At 42.9% G+C, this 25,006-nt stretch overlaps 2 long non-coding RNA genes and 1 other non-coding gene across 5 annotated transcripts; 1 reads left to right on the top strand and 2 right to left on the bottom strand.

Moving 5' to 3' along the window:
- Positions 1 to 1,641: 1,641 nt before the first annotated feature.
- Positions 1,642 to 5,675, bottom strand: LOC139706084 (uncharacterized). 2 transcript variants are annotated; one of them, XR_011707803.1, is made up of 3 exons: positions 5,592 to 5,675; positions 3,000 to 3,033; positions 1,642 to 2,450 (listed from the first exon to the last, which is right to left on the bottom strand). It is a non-coding gene; the product is annotated as an uncharacterized lncRNA (long non-coding RNA). The 2 variants fall into 2 exon arrangements; XR_011707804.1 differs by lacking the exon at positions 5,592 to 5,675 and adding an exon at positions 5,256 to 5,332.
- LOC139702954 (small nucleolar RNA SNORD93) lies at positions 2,873 to 2,946 on the bottom strand. The gene has a single exon (XR_011705524.1). It is a non-coding gene; the product is annotated as a small nucleolar RNA SNORD93 (small nucleolar RNA).
- Positions 5,676 to 5,769: 94 nt separating the features above from the next.
- On the top strand, positions 5,770 to 17,411 carry LOC114090521 (uncharacterized). Of its 2 annotated transcripts, XR_003582366.2 has the most exons (3): positions 5,770 to 5,949; positions 6,078 to 6,363; positions 17,271 to 17,411. It is a non-coding gene; the product is annotated as an uncharacterized lncRNA (long non-coding RNA). The 2 variants fall into 2 exon arrangements; XR_011707806.1 differs by lacking the exon at positions 17,271 to 17,411 and adding an exon at positions 13,171 to 13,611 and having other exon boundaries at positions 5,770 to 6,363.
- The last annotated feature ends 7,595 nt before the right edge of the window (positions 17,412 to 25,006 follow it).

Below are 25,006 nucleotides of genomic sequence, written 5' to 3'. Positions count from 1 at the left end.
CTCCTTAGCCCATCTCACTGATGGTGAGAGGAGGGCAAAGGACAGGCAGCTGATAATCAAAGAGAAGAAAATGGGTAGGTAGCACTCCCCATCACCTGGTTGCTAACAACCTCCAGGGGAGGGGAAAGATCACATTTTCCAACCCAAGAAGTCACCCCCTAGATGGCTCTCTTCCTGCCCTTTTGGTCAAATAGGCAAGATAAGAGGAGGAGGGGACACAAGAAAGGAAATCTAAAATCTATAAAAAGGCCAACACACCCCCACTCCCTCAGGAGTCTCTGTTCTATCCTTTAAATAAAACCTATTGCCTTGGCATTTCTCAAGTGTTCAATCTATAACACTGGGGAAACGAGCCCCATTCTACTTTTTAAGACTGGTTTCAATTCTAACTCTTTAACCATGTTCAGGTATAGGGACATGGATTTGGTGGAGGTGGGGATACAGCAAGAATGCATCAAACCTTGAACCCCAATGGGTTCTGGAAGACATACAAGATGACAAAACTAAGCTCTATACCCTTGGTCACCAGGAAAAGGCTCAACAGGCTCAGGGGTAGAAGTCTGACCTATAGGGAAGAACAATGACTCAACTAATGTTTGAACCCATCTTTCTTTTTAGAACCCATTTTTCTTTTTAGGGGAAAAGAAGATTGATTTTTTTCCAAACTGCATTTTTTTTTCTTTTTGGTAGTACTGGAAATGAACCCTGGGGCACTCCACCCCTGAGTTACACTCCCCAGCCCTTTATGTTTTGAAACAGAGTCTCAATAAATTGCCCAGGCTAGCTTTGAACTTGTGATCCTCCTGCTTCAGACCCTCCCCCCACCCCATGGGTTGCTGGGATTACAGGTATGTGCTACACCTGGCTTCAACCAGCCTTTCAGAGGAGCACACCAAGCAGTTCACATACCTTCACATTCTAGAAAACTTCCTTGGAGTGAAAACCCGGTCAATATAGGAATCAGGATTCAAGGAACCCAAAGTAGAATTAACAGCACTGGGGCACATGGTAAGAATCTTCACACCCCATTTTCTGCTACCTTGTTGTGACTATATGGATTTTCAAATTGGTGAAAGTACCATGGCATAGTTGAGATTCAAAGTGCAGCTGTTGAGCAGGTAGAGTAGTATATGCTGCTGCCTCAATCATCCATAAATGTAAAGTTCATATCTTGGATGGGTGTGTCAGTATCTTACTTTTCTCAGATATTTATCATGTGCATGAGTCACTTATACCCTAAAAATGATCTTCATGCATTTCTGTTGCTCTTAATGTCTCAATAAAATCATGTTAAATGGTGATCCCAAACCACTCTCCCATAGATTGCTTTGGAAATGTTATTAAGATACCAGAAAGGATGTTTTTAAAGTCATGCTTATTTTAGTATGAATTTATATTCAGTAAAATTCATCCTGTTAAGTGTGATATTTGACAAACACATAATCATGCAATCACCAAGATGATCAAGATGTAGAACAAGATGTAAAAATCACTTTGAAAATCCCCTCCTAGCCCTTTGCAATCAACCCCTTCCTGTTCTTGGAATCAATTGATCCGTTTTCTGTCAAGAGGGTCAGATCTAATCACCAAAATGATCGGCTGTGAAAAAAGATGGAAGCATACAAAACACACAAAGCCAAGTTTTTGAAAGTATTTTCAACTTTTCTTTAGTCAACCAACAATGAGGACAGTTTCAAATTTTGCTATGATGTACAGATATTTTGCTCAGGTAAGAGGTAAATCTTAGAATTTAATTCTAGTCCTACCATATTTACGCCTCTACTAATTGAGTATACCATAAAAGCACATGATTGTCTGGAATAGTAAGAATAATTTTATAATGACTTTTGTACATTAAAGCAGTCAACAATTTCTTAAGATAGTTTTAAAATAGCTATTTAATTTAGAATTATTCTAACTGATCTTTTTTTCTTTTTGGTACCATGAGTTGAATCCAGGGGTACTTAACCACTGAGCCACAACCCCAGCCCTTTTAAAATATTTATTTAGAGACAGGGCTTCACTAAGTTGCTGAGGCTGGCTTTGAACTTGTGATTCTCCTGCCTCAGCTTCCTGAGCTACTGGGATTACAGGTGTGTACCACCCCTCCTGGCTCTGATCTTAATGAACCAGCCTTGGTCATCTTTGTAGAGTCTGTGAACCAACAATGAAGACAATCTTTAATGTTAATTCTGTGTCAAGTTTCAAACTAGCCTTGCTAACAGAAAATCTAAATGTGGAACTAAATTCTACAGAAATGACTCTAAGAGTCCAATTCAGCTACAGGGCAGAGGTACAATTCTCAGATATGCTCATATATGTAATTAGGACTGTCTCAAAATTCACCTCTGTGACCACCAAGAAAGGGACAAAGACATCAAAACCTCTATTCCATACAGCCATATACCTTATTACTTGAACAGCTTTACTGATTCTTTCATGCATCAGACCTGTAAAAGAAATACAGTAGATTATTAGGTCAGCAATTACTAATCAATAAAATAATATAGTAGTATCTAAACTATGTTCTTTTGTGTGTGTGGTGCTTGGGATCGAACCCATGGCCTTGCAAAGCAAGCACTCTACCAACTGAGCTAAATCCCCAGAGCCCTTAGACTATGTTTACAAAAACTGCAGAAATAAGAAACAGAATCCCTAATGTACCCATTGTTGACACAAACATTTTAGTGTACACACATGCAAAAACAAAACAAAACAAAAAACCCACAAAATTTTTAACTCAAAAAATTTTAACTCTCTTGGCTTGATGAAGCATTAATCCATTTACTAGAGGCTTTCGCCCTCTTCTGTGTAAAGCAGAATTTTAAAAGGAATGGTGTGACTGCATTTACTAAATTCCTGTACACCAAGTTGGCCTCAGGTAAATCCTTTAACCCATCAGAGCAGAAGCATATCCAATCAGGTTAGAGTTCTCATCCTTGGCCAAGAATTCTATTCCACTATGAACTCAAGCCAAATTGTTTCCATTTGGTCCATACCTTTTGTTCTTCAGGATCTTGATCACCACTGAGCCTGGCAAAAAAGTAACAACAAGGTTAATGTTAAGAATATCCGACTGAGTATGATGGTGCATACCTGTAATCCCAGTGGTTTGGGCGGCTGAGGCAGGAGGTTCACGAGTTCAAAGCCAGCCTCAGCAAAAGTGAGAAACACTAAGCAAGTCAGTGAGACCCTGTCTCTAAATAAAATACAAAATAGGGCTGGGGAGGTGGCTCAGTGGTCAATGCCACTGAGTTCAATCCCAGGAGAAATAATAATAATAATAATGATAATCCAGCTTTGTTGTTTAAAGAGTGGCCTGTATTGTGGCTATCTACTAGCTGTCTTTGATGAATAGATAAAATACAAAGCTATGGTCTCCAAATTCCTGACAATTCCAAAGATTTTATGTTCCTTATACTCTGGGAATCAATTTCACTTTAGCAGTTGCCATCTTTTCAACTTTATCTCTTTGTTACATTAGCACACAATAGTATTAAGTTAAGAAAACAAACACTACTTGGATACAGTATTCTCCTAAAAAACTGAAACAAACTTTTCACAACAGATTTAAAATAAAAAGAAACATGAAACTTGTTTACCGTGAGGCTGAGAGCCCAGGGTTGAGAAGTTTCTAGTCCTGGGCACTTGCTCCATTTCTATAATCCTTAAATAGACACTGGCTCAGGGCTGCTTCTTTGACATGCCAGGCTCTCAGCCTGCATCAAACTGAATGTTAACCTAGTTTGGTTCAACAGGAATCCTCAACACCTAAATCAATGGTAAAACAAAAAATACCCATTGGAGGTTCCTGTGTCACTGGGCTATTTGACAATCTGTTCGTTGCTTGGGTCTAGATTTGTGGCTGAACAAAAGGTGCCTAGAACACAGGTTACATCACTGCCCTTCTTATAAGACTAATAAGTCTTATAAGACTACTGCCATAATGTGCTATCTTGCCACATACCCCAAACAACAGAGCCAGTCTATCAAGAACTAGAACCTCCAAAACTGAGCCAAAATAATTCCACTCTTTATAAATTAGTTGGTGTGTGTGTAATACTAATGAAAAGCTGACTAAAATAAAAAGCGATTATTCTAATTTTGCACCAGGCATACATGAGAGTGTCAGTTACCCTATATATATATATTTTTTCATTACTTAGTGTTGTCAGTAGATTATTTTTAGCAGTATACACAAGTAGTTTCTCATTATTCAAAATATTCTCTGGAAAAGTTTACAAAATGCTGTTGATATTCCTTGAATTGCACTCATTAAATAAACACAATTAATTGAATATTAATACCTCAATAAAGATGTCATATGCATTGAAAAACAAAAACAAAAGATTACTAAGTGGTTCCTATTACAGACACAATGAGTCTTTCATTCACTTGTCTAAATTTAGATCTTTATAGTTTTTGACAAATTCAGAAAATATCCTTTTGTACAGCAGTTTAGCGCCCTAGAGTGCATTACATTTAGAATTGTCAGGATGCTTAAAAACAAACAAACAAACACACAAGCCCCAAGGCTTGGAAATTCTTCCTTCAGACAAACTTTCTCAAGGGCAGCTTTGTATGCTTCTTACATCTTGGGGACAGAAGTTAGGTGTCTAACCCCTTGTCCAAGCACATCCCCTCTCCACCCTCCATCCTCCATAGGACCAAGCAAGACAGGCCTGGCCCCCAGCACATTTTGCAAGGGACCCTGTGCAGCACACCAGCCTCTACAGGTGGATCTGGGGGAGAAAATTGTGGGATCCCTCAGGAAACCTCCCAGCTCTCTGCTTGACTCACTGCAGTCATCGGCTACCGGAAGATTCACTCAAACCTTTTTAAAAATACAAACAACTCAGCAAAGTGGCAACTGGAAAGCATTTGTGGCGGGAAAGTGGCAATGTGGGCGAAATTACCTCCGCTTGTTGCTAGCACTGGAATTATACTGTTCTGCTCGGAAACTTAAAGCGCTTCAGACCTCAGATCTCATCGATTTCCTAAGTAGGCTATGTCGCGGTCCCCAACTACCGGGCAGGCGGGAGCCCCAGGGGCGCTTAAAACCCGGAGGGGGTCCCTGGATCTGCGCCTCGGTCTTGGTTAAGTCCAATTGTTGGACTTCTGCACCTACAGGGGCCCCGCCCTTGGCGCCGAGCTGAGGCCGAACCCCTGTCCCGGGCTCGGGAAAGGGCCACCCGCCGGCGAGACCCTCAGCCACGTGGCGGGCTCCCACGCTTGGCGGGTCGGTACACACTTACCGAGCAGCGTGCTGCGACCGAAAAGAGAGGGCGCCTGGGAGATCAAGTTTAAAAGGGCCCTGGGCCGTTCGCATCCGCGCAGCAGCCAACCAAAAAGTTGCCAAAGCGCCCCTCCCGCCCCGGGACCCCGCCTGGCCAGCGGGGCCCTAGGCCCTCGCGCGCCCCCTGCCGGCCTGCGGGGAGCGGAAACCCAAGTGGCCGGGAAGCGGCCCGGCCCTGTCCAGGTCTCCCGGGTCCGGTCTCCTGGTCTCTCCGCCCCGGACCCCTGAGTCTGCAGAGTCTGCGAGTTCGGGGACATTTGCCCCAGACACTTCACTGGCTGGGACGTCCCCTTACCTGGTTGAAAGTTAGAGGAAGCTCTGGCACTCAATGTTGGTATCTCTGCCTGCTCCTCCCTTCGTTCTTCTTAAAGTCTTCAGCCACACCCATTTGGGCTTAAGACTCTTGCCTAATCCTGTAACAGAAGTTTGGCTTCCGTTAGAGGAACTATGAAATCAGGTGGGGGTGGGGTCTCTCTAGGCGAGGAGTGGGGCAGTTGAAGACTCCAAGTGCCTAGAAAACTCACAAACGGTTTATAATGATGACCAAGGTCTAACTATCTTGCCCCCACAGCACCTCTGGCTGTCCGGATTGGAGGAGCAGCGGTGTGTTTTGAATGAAGAAAATTAAACAGTTCCATTGTCTGGCTGCCTAGGTAACAGAATATGAGCGTCGTGGACTGAATTTTGTGCCTCCTCTCCAAAAAATATGTTGGAGTCCTAACCTCCAGCACCCGTGAGTTTGGAAATGTGAATGTGATCTTATTTGGAAATGTCTTTGCAGATGCAATCAAGTCAAGATGAGGTCATTGGGGTGGACTCTTCTAATGCAACAGGGCTGGGTCCTTATAACAAGAGAAAAATGCACGTGAAGACAAACATACAGGGGGATATGTGAGGACAGAGGCAAAGATCTGAGTGATGCTGCAGTAGACCAAGGAATGCCTCAGTATTGTCAGCCACCACTGGAAACTGGGAAGAGACAAGGACGGATTCTCCCCAACAGATTTCAGAGGGAGCCTGGTCTGGGCTGACACCTTGATTTTGGACTTAGAGCCACCCAAATGAAGGTAACATATTTCTGTGTTTCCAAGTCACCAGGTACTTTTTTAAGACAGCCTAGGAAAATAACACAATGACTGGGAGTGGGAGGTATGGGGTAGTAAGAAAGGAGCCAGCTGTGTCTTCCAGGAGTTAAGATTGACATCTCCTATAAGCCCTGTTCAGAGGAGCTTGTTTCCCATGTTTACCATGGAAGGCACTTGCTGGCACTTAATAAGCTCTCCATAGATAACTGCTAAATTAGTGATTGTCTTCATGCCTTGCAGTGCAGCAGGCAGTGGGAATATAAAGGTGAACACATAGTCATGCTTTCCCTGTATGTAGGGACTCTTTCTCTGGACATTTGTAAACCTGAGAGAGATGAATCTGCACAATCAAAGCTTCATGTCCATGTCACCCAAAGGGCTTACCTTTTATGCCAAAGTAGAAATTCACTGGAAGGAAAGCCAAGTGGAGAGGTTAGGAGTGGGAGGCAGGAGGTCTATGATAGCAGTCCTAGAAACCAAGTGTCCATCTCCTTCTTCAGGGTGGTCTGCAAGGCACCACTGGACAGCATCCCTAGCACCAACTACTCTTACATGTTCTTTTACCCTTACTCTGTCCCTGGAATTTTGAGATTTGAGGTTTTCTAAGGACTGCAGCACTTGAGATCATTTTGGGCAGAAGGATTGCCCAGGGCAATGAATATTTGAATGCCTTTTGTGTGCCAGGTACTGTGATTGGTGTTGGTACTGTAAAGTTTGGTGAGAAACTGCCCCTGCCCTGAAGTGAGGATTTACATGTTAGTAGAAGCTTGAGCACCGTCCTGAGGGAACAGGATCAGCCACTGAGCCCAGCCTGCAAAGGATGGGAGGAGGCTTCCTGAAAGAGAGGGTTCCTAAGCTGAGTCTAGCATTTCATGCAGAAAGCTAGGAGTATATCACACTTAGGAGAACAAAGAATCAAAGCAGCCAAAAGTTAAAGAAAAATTTAGAATAGTAGAATAGAAAGGACTTTAATTATCCAGGATTTTCTCTGATGAAGTAGACTTAACCTTAGGGTGTTCTCCAAAAGCAGAGTTATCATGAGTGTATGTATAAAGTGAGCTCCATGAGAACTCTATTTCCTTCTCTACTGAATCCCAAGAAGATAGAGTAGTGTCTAGAATATATTTGAATAAAGGAGATAACTCCAGGGGAAAAATTGCATTTATTCCCCAAATTAGTTAAATATTCATACCTAAGATTCTTTAGTGTTCAAAATGGGACTTACCCCAGCTGTAGCTTCCTGGGGTCACCTAGAGTATGAATGTATCTCCATATTCCCAGAACTTGGCCTGGATCTTGGTGCATGGTAAAGGATCAGTAAAAGTTTTATTTTACTTTTTTTTTTTTTTTTCTCATTTTGGGGACCAAACCTAGGGTTTTGTGCATGTCAGGCAAGTGCTATACCACTGCATCCTACCTCCAACTTTTGAATTTCTTTACTTGGTGCAGGTTTGGCCTGCCTTTCACACATGGGATGATCTACTGAGGGTAGGCATTCCAGGCTGTTGGGTGGGGTTTGGCACTTCTCTGGCTAGCTTTGCTGCTAGTGCAGGGGAAGCTCTTTTCCTCCAGCCTAGATTTGTCTATGGAGGAACTTCTGCCAGATAATGTCCTGGCCTCTTGCACATCCTTTCCTCCTTTTCCAGAGGAGGAAAGAATTTCAATAAAATTCTGTGTTAATATGAATGTCAACAGCATGCAAACTGAGGCACTCCTGTTGGCCTCTATCCCCTGCCCACCCTGTTCTTAATGGAAACTGCTAAGATTCCACTCTGATGGGGGGTGGGGGGCGGAGAAACAGGAGGTATTAAAGAGAAACAGAAGCCATTAGGAGCTACCTGTTTCAGTGTGCAGCCAACTGGGCACATTAATAAATGTCATCACCTTAAACTTTTGTGCTTTTTAGATAGTCCAAACTGAATGAAAATTAGTTTTCTTGTTAACTTTGCAATAACATAATCTTGCATTTTTAGTCAATTTAAGATTTTGGCCCTTGCTCATCTTATGGCAGGTGACCTAAACTGGCTCATCTTTCTCAAAGAAGAGCAAATCTATCCAAAAGCTGTGAGGATGCCCCCCACTTTTCCCTCACTTCTCAGGGCCAGTGTGAGGCAGGGGATATCCAAGGTCCACACTGGGATGGGAAATGGGACTAGCTCAGTTCTGAAGACACAATCTGAACAGCAATAAAGCTGACACTTCAGTTTCCATTCTGTTTTATGTCTGAGTTGGTACTGAATGTTGGAGGAGAGGAAAATATTATTCTTCATTCTCCTCAAATCCTACAGTCACTTGATCCTTATCTCCATGAGGATCTGAGATTAGGGAATTTGCTTTCATGAATTAGTGAGCTCAGCCATCTCTTCTTGTGTCTATGTTTAGTGCATATTTTAGTATGTAGTTGCAGTGTAGGGTCAGAATATAAAGCAACTGGAGACATTATTTATGGTGTAAGGGGTCCCTCCAGTTGGAGGTTAGCATTTTAATTGGAATCACTGGGCTAGTTGCCATGTGCAGGTCTCTCTGCCCAGCAGTTTGCATGTTCCAAGCAGCTGTAGGCTTGTTTTCAAGACAAGAAAGAATGTCTGCCCTCACTGAAGCATATTGCTTCATCTGCCTAAGTAAGCCCGTGTGGCTCATCTCAGCAGTTAGAGGATATACAGGTGAGCACCCTGGAAGCCCTGGAAGATGAATACTCTTGTTTCTGATCCCCACATGGGTACCAAATAGTGTTTTGTTTTTTAAATCCCCTCAAGTTTATTATTTACAAACTTATTTTCGCAATACTTCTAGGAAATGCATGAATAAAGTATAAAAAAGAACGAAGTTATGTATTTAATATATCAAATATATGACCTTTATTGATGAAGATGATCTGGTTTGTTGTTTTAGTCAGCTTTTTCACTTCTGTGACTAAAAGATCCAACCAGAACAATTGTAAAAGAGAAAAGTTATTTGAGGGCACATAGTTTCGGAGGTCTCAATCATAGACAGCAGACTCGATTCTTTGGGGCTCAAGGTACAGCTGAACATTTTGGTGAAAGAGCGTGGCAGAGGGAAGGAAGCAGCTCACAAGGTGATATGAGAGAGATTCCACTTGCCAGATACAAATATATAACCCAAGCTGTGCCCCCGTAAACCACTTCCTCCAACCACATACCTCCTCTGCCTCCAGTTACTACCCAGTTAATCCCATCAGGGATTAATTCACTAATTAGGTTAAGGCTATAACCCAATAATTTCTTCTCTAAACCTTGCATTGTCTCACAGATGAGTTTTTGGGGGATACCACATCTAAACCATAACATTTTTGTAAAACAAATTTTAAAGAAATTTAACTCTATATCCTTCAGCAACTAATCCCTCTTTTCCTCCCCTGGAGTGTTAGTCAACTTTTTGTCTCTGTGACCAAAATAACCTATGAGAGCCTTAGAGAAGGAAAAGTTTGTTTTGACTCCTGGTTCCAGAGGTTTAGTCCCTGGTCAGTTGACTCCATAGCTCTGGGCCTGAGATAAGGTGGAAGGACATGGGGAGGAAAGCAATTAGCTCATGTTATCAGGAAACAGAGAGAGCATGAACAGCCAGGGGCAAGATATATATTCCCCAAGGGCACACCCCCTGTGACTGCTTTCTCCAGCCATGCTTCACCTGGAGGAAATAATCCATCGGATTATCAATCCATCAAATGGGTCACTCCACTAATGAAGTCATAGTTCTCATGATGATTTCACCTCTAACATTCCTGCATTATTTAACATGAGATTTTTGGTGAACATCTTATATCCAAACTATAACCCTTGAAAATGTGGGCTGGGCAGCAGAAGGGTTGAGATGACATATGAAAAGAAGCTAAGTATCATATATCATTAGAGAAATGCAAATTAAAATAACATACCACCGTGCACTAATTGGAATGGCTCAACTACCAACCACTGACAACTCCAAATGTTGGTGAGAGTATGGAGTAACATGGGACTCTTGTTCATGGCTGGTGGGAAAGCAATTTGGAATATTTGGAAGACAGTTTGGTAGTTTTTTACAAAACTAATTTATTTTACCATAAAATCTAGCAGTAATGCTCCTTGGTATTTACCCAAGGGAGTTGAAAACTTATATTCACATGAAAACCTTAATTCATAATTGCCAAACTGAGGAATAACTAAGTTTTTCTTTAGTAGGTAAATGGATAAACTATGGCACATTTAGACCATGGAATGTTATTCAGAACCAAACAGAAATGAGCTATCAGGTCACACAAGGACATGCAGGAACCTTAAAGGCATATTACTAAGTGGAGGAACTCAATATAAAAAGGTTATATACTGTATGATTCCAACTATATGACATTTAGAAAAGGTAACACTGGAGACAGTGAGAAGATCGGTGGTTGCCAGGGGTTGGGGATAGAGGAGAGGAATGAATAGATGGGACAGGGGACTTTTTAGAATAGTGAGACTAGAAATAATGCATGATAGGCATTTCTAGATGCTGAGCCACCACATACTTAGAATGCCATATGGAATCCAGAGCCATACTTCCCACATGGTCCCCTGGCTAGTAGGTCCCTCAGATGACAGCTATACCCAAGCCAGCACCAGTGGCTCATCCCCACCACCTGCAGTTGGTTCACCTGCTGCTGCACCCTGGCAGCTGGGTCTGATAGCTCAGATGGCAACCCCTGCCGCTGGTGTGGCTGTGGGCTCTGTGGTGTGGCACACACTGGGCCATTACATCACTGGGGCTTCAGTGGAGGAAATAATGCTGACATCACTTACTGGGAGCCTCAGGGAACCCAGCCAGAACAGCAGCAGCAACCTAGTGGGCCTCGCTTTTAGGAGAGAAAACAATTTTTGGAGTGTACCCAGAACCAGGGTGAGGTTAAGCTCTGTGAGGGTTTCAATGAGGAGCCGGCACAGTGCAGAAATGCAAATGGATTAGTCTAATCTAGAAGTTCAAATTGAAGAAGTAGAAAATCAGCTCTGATGACCAAGTTCCGTCAGCATAAAAATGTAATTGGTAGTGAAAGTAGGAAATGTAAAACCATAAGTTAGACCTCTTTTAATAGCTTCATTGTTTCTGAATGGCAATGCAAGAGTTCTCTAACTGTATTGAAGTTCACCAAGTAGATTCAGGATCTGGGGCTGGACCAATGTTTGTGCAGTTTCCTTAAACCATCTGTTTTGATGTTATTCTTTGTGAGTTAATTAGAATAAAGTGATTTTCTCCCAAAAACAAAAACAAATTTTGCATTGTAAACGTAGATACATATCATTATACATGTCAAAACCCATAGAACATAGAATACAGAGTGAACCCTAATATAAGCTGTGGCTCTGGTTTGTAATGATGTGTCAGTGTTGTGTTAGAAATAGGTACCACAAGAAATCAGGCACATGATCTAAAGTTACTCCTTAAGGCAAACTGTACTTCTGCAGAAGGGAATGCTACTGAACAAAGTCTGCAAGCAAGCACTCTTGGGCGAGCAGTATGCCTATTCTTACCCCTAATGCAGTGCTGCCCCTTGCTCTGATAGGAGTAGTTTGGGATTACAATTTACATGATGGGCTAATTTTAAAATTAGGGCCGGCAGCTGGGCATGGTGGCTCAGGCCTGTAATCCTAGTGGCTTAGGAGGCTGAGGCAGGAGGATCACGTGTTCAAAACCAGCCTCAGCAAAGGCCCTAAGCAACTCAGCAAGACCCTGTCTCTAAATAAAATACAGGGCTGGAGGTGTGACTCAACTGTTAAGTGTCTCTGGGTTCAATTCCCGGTACCAAAAACAAACAAACAAACAAAAACTGAGGCAGACAAAAGAAAGAGCTATAGTTAAAATGGCTACGATTGTATTTTGCATCCCAATTTCACATTTAAGGCTAAATACTATATTCTGAAAATGGACCACTGAAGTTTCTGTTTCTCACCAACTATAACGAATGCACCGCTCTAGTGCGGGATATTGCTGGTGTGTGGAGGGAGAGGGGGTGGTGAGAACTCCCCTATTTTCTGCTCAATTTTGCTGTGAATCTAAAAAGGCTCTTAAAAAAAAAAAAAAAGTCTTAAGAAAGAGTGATGTAATGTCACTCCCTGGAATAGGTTAAAGAACACAGCTTCCATTTCAGCCACCTTCCATCCTGCGCGCATTCTGTCCCGTTCCATGTTCTGTAGGAAGCAAGCAGCTGTGCTGTGAGCTGCCCTGGGACAGGCCCACTTGGTAAGAAATAGAAGTCTCAGGCCAGCAGCCAACAGCCATCTGAGCCCCCACCGGGAGCCATGTGAGCAGACTTGGAAGGGGATCCTCCTCCATCAAGCCCTGAGGTGACTCCAGCCCTCGAGGGCACCTTGACTGGGGCTACCAGTGACACCCTGAGCCAGTGACACTGAGCTGAGCTGCAGCCAGATTCCAGACCCACAATAGCTGTGAGATAATAAGTGTTCATTGCTTTAAGCTGCTAAATATGGGGTAATTTGTCATGTAGCAATAGATAACAGTGCACCCGGTTGTCCTCCTGGAGAGAGCTCAAGGTCAGCAGAAACTAACTGGTGCCTTGATCTTGGACTTTGAGCCTCCAGAACCATGGAAAATAAATTTCTTTTTTTTAAGACACCTAATCTGTGGCGTTGTGTTGTAGTAGCCCAGCAGACTGATGCATAGCAGAAGGGAGGTCTTATGTGAAGGCTTAGTGTCATCTGCCAGTGTCTCTCATCTCTCCTGCATGTCTAACCCCCTTAATCTGTTTTTTTTTTCCTTTGCATCATCACTTTATCCACCTTTTCTTCCTCTAACCTGAAGAACATCAGCACCACGAGGCAGAAACTTGAACCCACAACAACCAGACTGTATTTGACGTGGCTTAGGCCCTCATTTCATGATTGTTAAGTGCTTATGATTGAATTAGGGCAAAAACTCCACTGTGCTAACATTGCTGCAAACTCTGCAAACTACTGGTGCTCAAAAGGAAGAAAACACTGTCAAAAATTGAGCTCTAATCACAGTGGTCCCCTAATTTATGTAGTCTCATCTATATTATTCTTAGAATCAATTAGGGATTTCATTTGAAATAGAATTAGGTAATAGAGGGCTGGGGATGTGGCTCAAGCGGTAGCGCACTCGCCTGGCATGCGTGCGGCCTGGGTTCGATCCTCAGCACCACATACAAACAAAGATGTTGTGTCCGCCGAAAACTAAAAAATAAATATTAAAAAAAAAAAAAAATTCTCTCTCTCCGTCTCTCTCATTCTCTTAAAAAAAAAAAAAAAAAAGAATTAGGTAATAGAAATCTGATGACAGGGGCTTAACCAAATAGCAATTTTATTTTCCTCTCTTAACATTTCAAAGGAACCTAGTGTCTTTCTATCATTCTGATTAGCCACCCCTAAAATACAGCTTCTGTTTTTTTCTAATTGACTCCTCATAGTCACAAGATGGCTGCTGCACATCCAGCAGCTCATGGCTGCTGTACACCCAGCAGCTCATCTGCGTTCCAAGCCAGTAGATTGAAATGGCAAAATTAAATGACAACCGAGTTAGCCCTTTTAAAAATTGCTTTCTCAGAAGCCTTGTCTGGTGATTTCACTTACATTTCATTGGTCAGAACTATGTCATATTCCACCTCTACCTGCAGGTAATACTGAGAAATGCCTTTTTATAAATGCTAGGTATACAGCTATCCCTCTCCTCAGGCTAAACCCAAAGGACTTAAAAACAGCATACTACAAGAGACACAACCACATCAATGTTTATAGCAGCACAATTCACAATAGCTAAACTGTGGAACCAACCTAGATGCTCTTCAGTAGATGAATGGATTAAAAAAAGTGGTATATATACAGAATGGAATATTACTCAGCAAAAAAAAAAAAAAAAAATAGAGAGAATAAAATCATGGCATTTGCAGGTAAATGGATGGAGTTGGAAAATATAATGCTAAGTGAAGTTAGCCAATCCTCCAAAAACAAATGCTGAATGTTTTCTCTGATATAAAGAGACTAATTCATAGTGGGGTAGGGAGGGGGAGCATGGGAGGAATAGACTCTAGATAGGCCAGAGGGGTAGGAGGGGAAGAAAGGGGGCAGGGGGTTAGCAGGGATGGTGGAATGTGATGGACATCATTATCCAAAGTACATGTATGAAGACATGAATTGGTGTCAACATACTTTGTATACAACCAGAGATATGGACAATTGTGCTCTATATGTGTATGAAGAATTGTAATGCATTCCTCTATATTATGTAAATTTAAAAAATGCTGGGTACACTACTATGCTAAATTAAAATGGGGATTTTTATTTATGTTTTGAATCTGGAAAGTCCTCCAAAGTCTCGTGCATTGAAGGCTAGGTCCCCAGCGCAGCAATATTCAGAAGTGAGGCTTTTAGTAATGATTGAATTACAAGAACTAACTTCACCAGTGGATTAATCCACTTAATGTATTAATTATCTCAATGGACTACTGGGAGGTGGTAGAAATGATAGGTAGTGGGACATGATTCTAGGAAGTAGGTTACTGGGGGTGTGCCCCAGGGGGCTATATCTTGTCCCTGGCTCCTTCCTTGCTGTCTGTCTCCCTCTGCTTTCTGATTGCTGTGAACTGAGCAGCTCCCTGCATTATGTCCTTCTGTGATTTTTTGCCTCACCTCAGACCCAAAGCAACTAAGCCAGCTGACCATGGACTGAAACCTCTAAAATCAAAATAAACATTTCCTCTTTCAGGAATTGAATACAGGGGTGCTTAACGACTGAACCACATCCCCAGCCCTTTTTATATTTTAGAGACAGGGTCTAGCTAAGTTGCTGAGGCTGGCTTTGAACTTGTGATCCTCCTGCTTCAGCCCACTGGGATTACAGGCGTGCACCACTGCACCCGGCTCTTCCAAATTGTTTGTGTTAAGTATTTGGGTCACAGCAGTGAAAGCCCCTGATGAATACAGAGGTGTTTGGTAGAAAAGAAGTGATGGAATAATGGGAATTGGCCAAGTGTCCAACCGTGTGGCCCCCCTCCCTGATGTACAAGAAAAGCAACTTCCCACTTTTCAGTTCCTGAAAGAAGGTAACCCAACACCATGTTCCATGTTTGTACTTTAATCTAGAAAAAGGTCCAGGTAGGGAGCATAGCACGTACAGAATTCCATGTTCGGTGCCCGTGAGAAAGAGCTTCCTAGGGCTGGATCCGGGGGTGGGGGGGGTGGGGGGGGGTGGATGGAAACTAATTGTCATATCAGCGTGTGATTGTTCAACTCAACATTGTCAGGTTTACATTTCAAGAGGGTAGGGATTGTGGCTGCTTAATTTTCGTATATAAAAACCCAATCTGCCAGAACAGGCAGTTGCTAATAAGTGCCCTTCACAGAAATGACAGATGATGTGAAACCACTTGATTGCATTGTCCTTTCTGATTAATGCATATTTATGACCCACATTTGGAAGCCTGGAAATAGCTGCCAGGCCTATCCAAATTTGTGCTGGGTAATTGAATGCAGCAATGTCACAAATGGCTTCTCCTAAATCATGCTTTTAGCTTTAAAAAATTATAATGAAAAAAATGAATAATGCTTTTGTTCCTCCCTGAGAAGCACATAAAGTATATTTAGTTTCTACCCCTGCCGTGCTTAAGCCCCTGGGCCAGCGTGACTCTCTGTCTTAGAGAAAGGCACAAGGCCTACCTGGCTCCCGTTTGCTACATGCTGTGTCCTTTCCTGGCCACGTGGAGTTTGAAAGTTGGGGCAGCAGATCATCTCCACTGTGTGGAGAACACAGTCACTCTGCATTTTCCTGGTGTCCACTTGTCCCCCTTTATGGGGCAGCATGCTGTCAGAGAAGGTCACTGGATGCCTGGGAGGCCTTGTATTTTAGACCAATTGAGTAAATTTCTTCAGACTCAATGTTTTAAACGGGATTTTGAGGTAAATGTGGAGTCTATTTTTGTCAAAGGCTCAGTCCTTTGGACTTTGGGTTTCTGCTTGTCCTTCTCTTGTCCTCTCCAGAGGCATCGGCTGCGTGTGTGTGGGAGGAAGGGACCCACAGCTGAGGAGGGGCAGTGGTCGATACATTCTCTGCATGCACAGTAGCCTCTGCTGTGGTATGAGCTGCCCTTAGGACAAGGACCGCCTGAGAAGCCACTGTTCCCAGCCCTAGGTCTTTTCTGGAGTTGGCTGGTGAGTCCTGGGGCCTGCTCACACATGGTAACACGTGCTCTTGGTTTGAGCAGATTTTGCATAACTGCCCTGGATGACTCCAGGGTCACCTACAGTGGCCACCCTATCTTTAAATCTCCTTTCCTCTACTGCTTTCTATTTATTACCCCACTTCTTTATTGGACAACTATCTATCCATCTGCCCCCTCAAATGGCTTCCTCCAAAAAACCTAAACAGATGGATGAATGGATAAAGAGAATGTGGTACATATACACAATGGAATATTACTCAGCCTTAAGAAGAATGAAATTATAGCATTTGTAGGTAAATGGATGGAACTAGAGAATATCACATAAAGCGAAATATGCCAATCCCTGCTGGGAGCCATTAGCCAAGTAGGTATGACAATATCCTTGCCAGCGTACCCCATGTTGCTTAGTGGAAGGACTCGTGGAAATAGGACATTTTGCAGTGACATTGCATGTAGGTGACCTTGCTCAAGGACCAAGGCGGATCCGAGTTTAGGGCGTTCCCTGTTTAGGTTCCAGGTTTAAGGTTTAAGATTATTCCTGCTGGGAATAGGGCGTATCCTGCTGCCTGAGTTCCCCTTGAGTTCTCACGGGATTCAGACAGTATTTTTTGGGAGACAGAAGCCCAGTGGGGGTGGATTTGGGCAGAGAACGTGGATTTCCCCAGAACGTGATTGTAGACGGCTGGTGTGAGTTCGGGAATAAAGAGTTGCTGTTTGAATCTACAAGCTGTGTGGTGGCTCGTGATTGTGTGCCCAGCCAGACTGCGGCATTTGTGCCCAGCCAGACTGCGGCAAATCCCCCCAAATCAAAGACTGAATGTTTTCTCTTATAAGTGGATGCTGATCCATAGTTTGGGGGGAAGGATAAAGGAACTTTGGATTGTGTAGAGGGAAGTAAGGGGAGGGGTGGGGGGATGGGGATGGGGATGGGAAGGATGAGGGATGAGACAGACATTATTACCCTATGTACACTCATGATTAAACTATTCGTGTGACTCAGCATCATGTACAACTAGAGGAATGAGAAGTTATGCTCCATATGAGTACAATGTGTCAAAATGCATTCTATTGTCATGTATAACTAATTAGAACAAATAAAAAAAGAACTTCAATTCCCTTGTGCCATTATCCACTTCAGTCTCTATCCTTTAAGGAGGTACATCATTACATACTTAGATGTCTCTTGTCTCTCTCTCTAATTTCCATCTTCATCTCAGCACCCACAACCACACCCATCCCCATAACCATGACCATACTTGCACCTATACTCACCTACATTATTTAAATGCACATATTCCAAAATTCAATTTCCTTCCTTCAAAACTCTGCTCTGCTCTATTAGCTGTGCATACTTGAGCAAGTTAATTAGCCCACCTGTGCCTCTGTTTCCTTGTTTGTAAAATTGGGATAATAATAGTAACTACTGGATAAATTAGGATAAAGTGAAGTCATACACAGAAAGCATTGAGAAGAGGAACTGGCACATGGAAAACACCATGTAAATATTTGCTGCTATTATTATTATTGGCTGTTTTCCCTACTGGAAGATAAAATCCACATTATGCTGCATCTCCTGGTGCTTAAACAATGCCTGACACATAGCCGGCCTTAAATGGTTGTTGTATGAATGAATAAATGAATGTATTGAGGAATAAAAAAGAGGGAAGAATTTGATCTATTTTAAAAAAGATTCTCACCTTTCACCCTGCCTCTGGTAAAGATCTAGGTCCTTCTCAAGGTAACTTACACCTGTTTGGGGCTTTCCTATCATCTAGGGAGGTGAGAACCAGGTCTTACTTCAGTGGGTTCTTCTAACCCAATTTACCCTACCTCCAGGTCCCCAAGCCTGTTGGGTGACCTGGTACTGGGAAAGTCTCAGCTTTTACCTCTAAGGAATTCCTGCTCTTTCCTCACAGAATCTTGGATACTTCCCAACATTGAGGAGAACACTAAAGTTCCCAACTCTGAGAACCTAGTATGTGGGCAGTAGATGAGAGTTATTGTTTGGTTGTAAGGTGTCCCCCAAAAGCTCACATGTGAGACAACACAAGAAGGTTCCGAGGAGAAATGATTGGGTTGTGAGAGTCTTAATACAATCAGTGATTTAATCCCCTGAGGGATCAACTGAGTGGTAACTGAAGTGGTGGGTGTAGCCGAAGGAGGTGGGAATTGGGGCTTGGCTTTGGGGTATATATCTGTAACTGGAGTGTGGAGTCTCTCTCTGCTTTCTGATCACCTTGATGTGAGCTGCTTCCCTCCACCATACTGTTCTGCCATGATGTTCAGCCTCACCTCCAGCCCGGAGAAATGGAGCCAGCCTTCTATGGACTAAGACCTCTGAAACTGTGAGCCCTCAAATAAACTTTTCCTCCCCTACAGTTGTTCTGGTTGGGTCCTTTTAGTCACAGCAGTGAAAAAGCTGACTAAACCAGTGGGGACATCTCCAGTGGGGAGGGAGGGAGCAGTCAAGTTCAGCTCGTGTGGGTGTGTGACTCTGAGTGGCTCTCCCTGCCCGGAGGCAGCCATTTTTCCCGCCTGACTTCCTCCCACTTACTGCCATGGTCTTCTTCTCGTTGCTGGCCTTACCTGTGCAGTCAAGGGTGACCTGTCCTGATGGAACTAGCTCTCCCCACTCTCCCTACTGTTGTGACACTCACTGCTCTCCTCCCCTGTCACCCTAGCTGCTGTCCTTCTACCTGGAGGCTTTCATTCTAAATCATCTCCCCCAATACATCCTGGGTGACCCTACTAGACTCATGGAAATGAGCCTCCCTCTTTGATAAGAAGCTTTGATTCATTCCCCCCCCCCTCACCTTTCAGTCTGATTTTTTGTTTTTGTTTTTCAGTACTGGGGATTGAACCCAGGAGCCCTCTACTACTGAACTATGTTCCCAGCCCCATTTTATTTACTTTGTATTCATTTATTTAATTTTGAAATGAGAGTCTCATCAAGTTGCTGAGACTAACCTTGAATTTGTTCTTCTCCTGCTTCAGTGTGGTGAGTGGCTGGGATAACAGGCATGCAAGATCACCCAGCACCTTTCAGTCTTTCTCTTCCTGACTTTTCTCTCTCTCTGCCTCAACACAGGGTTGGACTCCAGATGGCTTGTTTATTTAATTTTAATCTAGAGGGTTGTAATAAGCCCCTGGGACAAAGAGGTGAGCCCCACAGGTAGCAGCAGAGCATATGAGTACTGTCTGGTCCCACCCAAGTAAGGAATTAGGGCTCCATCCCTTGGGGTGTTAAGGTCCTGAGTCTGGTCAGTGAGTGGCCAGGTAACCTAAGATGGGTTCACATATAACAGTTTAGAAGGACTCAAAGTCTTGGAGCACAGGTGAGTTTCCTTCTGCTAGAAAAGCCAGAAGCATCATGAAAGTCCCCCCCCAACCCCCAGCAAAGGAGCAACTAAAGCATCTCTTTCACCCGCATGTTCCCAATAGTCAGGCTGCCCTGTCGATGCTGGCTTTGGCCAGAGATGGGGAGAGTCCCTTTCCCCTGATGGACCTTTACATTATTAATTAATTTGTTTTTTTATAAGACAGTAAGAGAGGGATTCTCTCTAGGAGAAAGGTATATAAAAATGTCTCAAATTTGAAAAACGTTTTTCTCTTCTGAGGAAGAATGCATGCTTACTACGACATAATATTCCTATTAGAAGAAGACAGAGTGTTGACTACTTAATAAAACATTGACTGCCATGGCTTCTCAGCCCTCTGCTAGAGAGGTGATTTTTGTTTCCGAAATCTGAATGGGGGAACCTCTGCTGTCAATCTGCCCCAGTCTCAGTGGGGGTGGACTTAGCACCCCTCAGGGTGAAACCTGGCCACTGCTTCCCAAGGGACGAAAGGACCCAACCTGCTCTTTTAAAACCAAAATTACCACCTGCAATAATATTTCCAAGTTCAAGTTTTCTTTCATCCTTTAGAGGTCCTGAAAAGGGAATTTCTACCTTCCATAGAAATGTTTCCCTGTAGTGCGTATGTGGCACTTTTTAGAATAGAGAGCGATACATAAGTAGTATTGCAGCCGTGGTATGTTTGTTCCTTACTCTTTTGATTTTTTGTTAGAGAGAGGAAATCAGACAGGAACTCTGGTGGCAGTGTGTCCCTTGACCCTTGTTGTATGTGTAGGAAGGTGAGTAGAATCAGGGAAATGCGGTAGTGATGGGGGAAGGAGCTCTTAGTTTAGACAGGATGGTCAGGGGATGCCTCTCCAATATTTATGAAGAGACCTGAAGGAAATGAGGGAATGAGCCATGGGAAGAACATTCCAGTCAGAGGGAACATAAATGCAAACTCTGAGGAGGAAGGTGAGTGACACATTGGGGGGGTCACCAAGGAGGTACCAATGTGGTGATCTCTTGATACAATCCCCCCTAGGTTGAATGCCCCTGAACAGGCCCTGTTATGTCCAGATCAGGGTTCCTGGCCTCCATCTCTGACCTTTCCCCCACCCCTAACCCTCCCCAATGGCAACGATCCTGGGGTCAGGGGCCTAGCAAACCTGTTCCTCTGCTTTTCTCTCCAAGACTCAATTGCTTTGGTGTTAGCTCAGGACCCTGTTCTCCTCCCCCTTCCCAGGCCTGATATTTTAATTCACAAAACCACCTGTAATTTTTTTAAAAATAGCTGAAATTGACTTTTTCCATTTCAGTTATAGCAATTTTGCTTTTCTTTGAGGCAAAGCAGATGCCTTGCTGCAGTCCCATACAAGGCAAGGCGGGGACAGAAAGAAGCATAGCTTACTACTTTGGCTATTTACCACCACTCCTTCCCCAGTCCCTGGAGCTCTGGTTTGTATACCTTCAGTTCCACAAAATTGTCTTCTGGAATTATAACCACCTGTGACTTTTCAATTTCCAAAAGCAATGACTGTTTCCAAGTCCTCATCTTAAAGGACTTACCTGCAGAATCAGGTACCACGGACCACATAATGCTTCCAGAAACTACCTACCTTACTCCACTAACTACTTGCTAACTCAATGTGCATATAATGATGGCCCACCATGAGACACTGATGCAAATTCTGGGTATTGAGATTAAACACACACACACACACACACACACACACACACACACACCACACACTTTTTTCTGGAGGGAACCATAATCCAGTAGGAGCTGAGCAGGCAGGGGTGCTGAGGAGGGCACCTAACCTGGCTGGTGATGGGTCAGGGAGGCTTTAGCATGCTGTGACTAATTTTGCATAGCCTGGTTCTTCCCTGCCTGTGCTTTCTGCTCGCTTTGATGGCTCAGTCTTCTTGTCCTGCCTCTTGACTGGACATTTCATGTTTCCTCTGGCATGTTTCTCTTCTCCATTTTCTCCCTTGAAGGTCTTGTCCTTTTCTTTTCTCCCACTTTTTTATTGGTGCCTTGGAGTTGTACATGACAATGGGATTTGTTGTTACATATTTGTACCTTCACACAATATAGCAATAAAATGCAGTTCCATATATAAATCACTTCCTCAAATCTCCCTCCCCGCCTCCCATCTCTTGGTGGCCTTTCCTCTACTGATCTCCCTTTGATTTTCATGAGATCCATCCCCACCTTTCTTATGGCTTCTGCCTTGCACATGCCCTCCATCCTTGTCTTCAGTCTGTTCTTGCATCCGGAGTCAGACCCTAACTTATCTGCCCTTTCAGCTCCTCATGGTAGGGTTTCCGGAGTCTCCTTCCTTTCCAGCCTTTATAAAAATCAACTCTGATTAAATTTTCTGTCCTGATTTAAGAGAAACAATTTGCCCTGGGCACTGAGCATCCCCACATGTTCTTCCCAAGCATTCCACGAATGGGAGTCCCCGATTGTTCTTTGCCAGGTCATTATTTGGGATTATGTTTCTAGCTAACAACCAGGGGAGGTGATATCTCCTCCGAGCCAAAGAGCAGGTTTGCTTCTGCTCACTGTAACCGCCGTGGCTTCCCCATCTCAGGGTTCCTCTCTCTTAGCACCGTGCCCTGCATGTGCCGTCATCCTTGATTCACCATCATGAAATTGGGTGAGCATGGGGAGCCAAGCAAATCGACACAAAGTTCTGGTTATTTCACCAGATATAAGAAAGCTCTTGGCCTCTGGCCCATGAGTCTCTTATCTTTTGAAAGAATAACTTGTGTTTTAAAAAAAGGTGAACTAAAACGACTGGCGATGTAGCTTGCCTAACATGTGCAAGGCCCTGGGTAAGGAAGGAAGGAGAGGAAAGATCAGAAGGCAAAAGGATAAAAATGGAAATTATATTCTTGGAGCAAGTGTTCCACTATTTTAAAAAATTTAAAGAGTTGGTGGAGCAAACAGGAATTCATGTATTGAGTAGCACCCCAACTGAAAGTGGTTTGGAAGCTCCACCAGGGGAATGCAAGGGGGAAACTTTTATAGGAGGAACAGAGAAGAAAAGCCAAGGAAAACCCTTGATGGGTTGAAGTCATACAGTTGCCTTATTTGGTCTATCCCACGGCAGAGTGTCTAGTTATAGGATTATAAGTTGATGGCCGCTTCTGAATAATTGAATTTAAATTCTGTTTTTCTTTAATATTGGTATTTATAAGAAATAAGCTCAAATTAAGTTTTGACTTACATTTACAAATCACGCAAGGTTAAGTTATTTATGAGGCCTGTTTTGTTTTGTTTTTTTCCTGCTTAGGGATTCTTCAGGTCAATTTCCATTTTAGTTTACTTTAACAGTTGTAAACTTATAAGACGTGTAAAATTTGAGACCTTGCATCATTCTTAACAAGTGTCACCTCTAAGGTGCTAAGTTAAATAGCCTATTTATTATTGCTAGGCAACCAGGTTGCTCTTTTTGTCCTAAGTGGCATCTGAGCATTACTTTTCCCATGGCAACCCCATTTCTTCCTCTCCCCACTGATCACCACCTTTGGCCTGTGTCAGTCCTTCTCTAGGTTCAAGCTGAGTATTTTCCAATTACTTCCTGGGCTAGAGTCCTGCTCCCTAAATGGAAACCTGAAACTCTATTGGAAACCAGTGTGAGCTGTTGCTCAGATTTCAGCTGATCTGCCTACTCACTCACCCAACACTCTAGGGCCTGTTACAGTTTAGTGTATCTAAGTAGACTCCTTTATGCTTGTCCCAAATGTTCCTAAGCCACCCCTAAAGCCTTGTCCTGAAACCAGCAGTCTCGCACTTTGGTTGGCCAATAATAAAGGCTTACATTTATCGATCACCTAACTATATGTCATCCAAGACTACACAGTTGGTGAGCTCTAAAGGCAAAGTTTGCTCTTGGATGGTCTATCTCCAAGACCCTCTGATGTCTCTTGCTGAAAGGAACTTTCATGTATATGTCTTGCCCTCATTTCCAGCTCCTGATCTGTCTTTCTTAGAAAGGAAACCATTTCAAAATGCCATTTGGTCACTTACTTGAACAACTTGTAAACCTCCCTAATCAAATCATTTTAATTATTTTTATTAGTATAATATTAATAATCATTATTAATATCCTTTAATAATAATGGTTTTCAGGGAAGAATTTGGCCATGAAATGAGAGCTCAATTTATCAATATGTCAATAGGAAAAGTTTTTCAAATCATATCTTCACCTTAATATTTTTTGTTTTTTTTTATGGAAAAATGAATAGTTGTACTATATTCCACACCAATATAATGTATATAAAGTACTCTGAACTTGATTTTAAGGTTCTGGATCTACCAGGTCTTAGCTATGTGACTCGGTGGGGGCCCATTTCACTTCTGGGAACTTCATGCTTCCCATTTGTAGAGTGAAAACCAGAAGATCTCTAGGTTTGTTTTCGGAGGTGACTCCGTGTCTAACAAAACAGTGTTAATTCTCCCATAATAGCAGAACACTTGCTCCAAGAATAGTACTTTCCATTTTTATCCTTTTGCTTTCTCATTTTTCCCCTTCCTTCCTTTCCTTTTTTGTGTTAACAGCATTAAAACACTTACAATCACCCAAACATAAAATCTCAGTCATATTTGACTTTCTGCTTCCCTATCAATGCTCTGTTCAATTCATTACCCATATCCTCACTTTTACTTCCACTCCCATTGCCACGTTCAAGTTCAGGTATTTACCACCTCACGTTTCCACTTCCATCTCTTCCTGTGTTTTCTCTTCAAGCTTTTAACATATTTTTATAAAAGTAGTAATCCTGGTGCTCATGAAATTTAGTATTGTGCCTTGTTATCAGTTAACAAGCCTTTAACTCTGTATTTACATGGCCTGTGGAATATGTGTTTTAAGAGTGTGTGTGCGCACCTGTGTATGCCAGCACTGATAATGATTCCACTGAGGAACATTAACATTGCTTTGAAGCAAATGAGTATCTTGTTAGGCTGTTCTCTAGCTATAATCATTAGATATAAGAAGTCAACTCAAATTACCTTCAGCCAACTGGAATTTTCAGTGATGATGGGGTATTACGGAAAAGGAGGGGAGGCAATGGACCTTGGTAAGGTCTGGACCTTGGTAACCTCATCACAGATGGG

This window comes from Marmota flaviventris, chromosome 1, assembly GCF_047511675.1.
Source record: "Marmota flaviventris isolate mMarFla1 chromosome 1, mMarFla1.hap1, whole genome shotgun sequence".
Classification (NCBI taxonomy): domain Eukaryota; kingdom Metazoa; phylum Chordata; class Mammalia; order Rodentia; family Sciuridae; genus Marmota; species Marmota flaviventris.
Note: the sequence above shows the minus strand (reverse complement) of the source record. Positions and strands in the feature narration are given on the sequence as shown.